We start from the raw sequence: 3,319 nt of genomic DNA on the forward strand, positions 1-3,319 counted from the left end.
CAAAAGCTTTATTCAAATTTCCAAAAACTAGAATCAACCAAAATGACCTTTAATAGGTGAATGAATAAACAAATCGTGGTATACTTATTCAATGATAAAATATGGACTATTATTCAGTGATTACAGAAATGAGCTATAAAACAAACCAAAAAAAAAGACATGGGAGCATGTTGCTGTGTAAACGTGCATAGTGCTGTGTAAAAGAAGACATTCTGAAAAAGCTACATACAGTCTTCCTCCATTTACATGACATTAAACTATAGAAACAGTACACAGATCAATGATTGCCATATTTCAGGGGGTTGGGAAAGGGTTGAATAGGTAAAGCAGAGGGTGTTTTGGGGGGGAGGGTGTGGTAGAACTGTATGATACTGTAATGGTGCATACATGACATCATGCATTTGTCAAAACATGTACAGCTTTATAGTACAAAGAATGAACCTTAATACACAAGAATGGGCAAAGGTAGGTATACAGTTAATACCATACAATAACTATACTATAATATTATAATAAATAAATAAAATAATAATACAAGAATAAACTCTGTGTTTCAACTACTCACAACCATAAAACTACTTTTACCGACCCCTGTATGCAAATTTAAAAAATCATTTAGAAGGTGTGGAATCCCAGGATGAAATGCAGACTGTGACACAATAACCTAACTATATTAAAAATATGTAAACAACCTCACTGAAGGGAGTAGGGGGAAATATGCTGGCTAAGTAACTTTAAAAATTAAGGAATTCTGTAAGACTAAAGGCAAAGTAATTGCAAATACTCTAGATGACAAAAATGTTTTCTGTGAGAGTTCTGGTGAATAATTCTGAAACCAATATAATAAGTAAAATGGATTAACAAATAAGTAGGTAGATTAAGTAAATTAAGTAAAAGCAGATGATGGAAGCCAGACATCTCACTGCTGTAGTAAGATTACAGACCAGCAAGGGGAGAAGTCTAGGATGACTCATGAGGGAATGGGTGAGTACTAAAGTCATCAGTATGCACTACTGTCTTGCTTAATGTAGACACATATGGATATATATGTAGACATATGCAGATATGGGTTAGTATGCACACATGCATTTCTTTATTCTGTCAGCTGAGAGGACCTGGAAGCTGTAGCACCTCAGTAACACGTTTAGTGCCCAGACCTTGTTCTCTATCACCATTCTCAAGAAATAGCTCATATTTAGGACTCGAGCAAGAAATATACAAAATGAACTTGCAGCACCTGTAGTTCCAGAAAGTAAAAACCTGCTAAAACTAAATAAATAACCCACAATGATAGGGAGGTGTCAAAAAGACACAGGAGCCGATTCAAAATGCTCCCAATAATGAATGAAACAAACTGAGCAATAAAATAAGTTAAGTCACACTGAATTACACCCCAAAATATAAAAGAAATAGTCATGAGTCCATCCTGATATAAATAAAAAATGGGTTGAATGGATGAATGAGTGAAGAGAGAACAGACAACCCCTCCCATGCAGAAGACTCCAAATAATCTCTGTAGGTTCTCTTCTCTCTGGGAGGGGCAGCAAAACTCCCCATTCCCTCAGTGTGGGCTGTGCACAGGAAGGTCTTCCCGCAGAGGACAGTGTGGGAAGGCTGGGAAAGAGTAATTTGACAGGGGCAACCTGAGAAACACTACCTCAGCCAGGTGATTGAGGTTACTATTAACAGTAATGAGCATATGAATAGTCTATACCCTTGATACATTATGATCAGAATGGCCCTTCCTCCCTTAAACCCACGACCCCAGTTTAATCAAGAGAAAAATATCGGACTGATATAAACTGAGGAACATCCTACAAAATATCTAACCAGAACTCTTCAAACCCATCAAAGTCATCAAAAACATTTTTTAAAAATCAAGAAACTGGTACAGCCAACAGGAGTCTAAGGAAACATGATGATAAACTGTAATGTGGTACCCTGGACGGGATCCTGCCTTAAGTCAGGCATTTAGCCCCACCTACATCTCTAATCTTTGGAGTTGGAGTCCGGAGAACCTTCTGTGGTTCACAAAACACTCCAACCCTTGTGCCTCGGGCTATGTAGGCTGCCAGCTCTGGGGAATCTTGCACCCTGCTGGAAAGCTGGAGAGATGAAGTTCACCTCTTGGCATGCCCCTGCCCCCACCACATACACAGCCTTTCTCTGGTCCAGTGCTTACTACACTTAGCAGTTTTTATTTATTTGCAACTCAGAGTTTGGAGTATTTCCTAATTTCATCAAAGACAAGTTTGCTATTTTTCATTCCCTGTTTTTTTCTAAAAGTTGGTATTTACATGGAGAAAGGGACCAAAAGATCGTTATCCTAACATCTTTAATCAGAAAGTCAATATTACTTGAATTTCCAAGAAGAGTAAGCATTAAAAAGAAAAGTTAACTGCAATGCTCAGCACTCTTTTCCCTGTTTCTCACAATCTTATTAGTTTTACATTTTAAGACCACACAGATTACAATGGTATGTTGTGGTGCTTTTTGAACTTTAAGGCAGTCAGAACAATAATATCCTATAGACATATCAACATAATAGCAACTGCTGAAACACAAGGTACAATCAATCTATGTTCCCTGAAATTTTGTCAAACTTCTGGTTAGCAGAAAAAAAAAATCTAATATGTTGGCAGGTGATTTTTTCAATCTTCTTCCTAGACTGTACAATAAAATTCCCATATTTAAGTGTTTGCATTGCCCAAAATAGTACTTTTACATTAAATTATTTATATCTACTATATGCGAGGTATGAAGCTTTAGGAAACAGTTGAATTTGACTTTTTAAATTTTATTGAAAATAGCAGATAAGAGTTGATATTGCCGTCAAAATTTTCTCTAAATTCTTTTTGTTGTACATTTTCTTTTTTTCCCCATGTATGCACTTGGTATAAGTTAAAAGAGAGGGCTCAAAAAATAACAATCCTATCTAATAAAAGACAAAAGAGTAATTGACTGTACCTTCGCTACGCTTCCCATTGGCTAATACGGGCGATATGCAAATTAACCACCAACAAAGATGGCGGCCAGCAGCCACGCAGCTGAAGTGAGCAGGAGGTTTGCTTGCTCCAGTGATGGAGGAAGCCAAGGTTCCCCGCCTGCCATGGCCTGGCTCTGAGCTCTGAAAGCAACTAAGTTTCAATTATAGAAGCTAAACACACCCCAGATACCTGCTTTCAGCCAGCTGCGGCCACAGAGCTGGAGTGGGCTCTTAGCTCCAGTGACAGCAACATAATTTCAATTATAGAAGCTAAACAAACCCCAGATACCTGTTTTCAGCAGACCGTGGCCTCAGAGCTGGAGGGCGGGGCAC

This window comes from Myotis davidii, unplaced genomic scaffold (assembly GCF_000327345.1).
Source record: "Myotis davidii unplaced genomic scaffold, ASM32734v1 scaffold185, whole genome shotgun sequence".
Taxonomy (NCBI): domain Eukaryota; kingdom Metazoa; phylum Chordata; class Mammalia; order Chiroptera; family Vespertilionidae; genus Myotis; species Myotis davidii.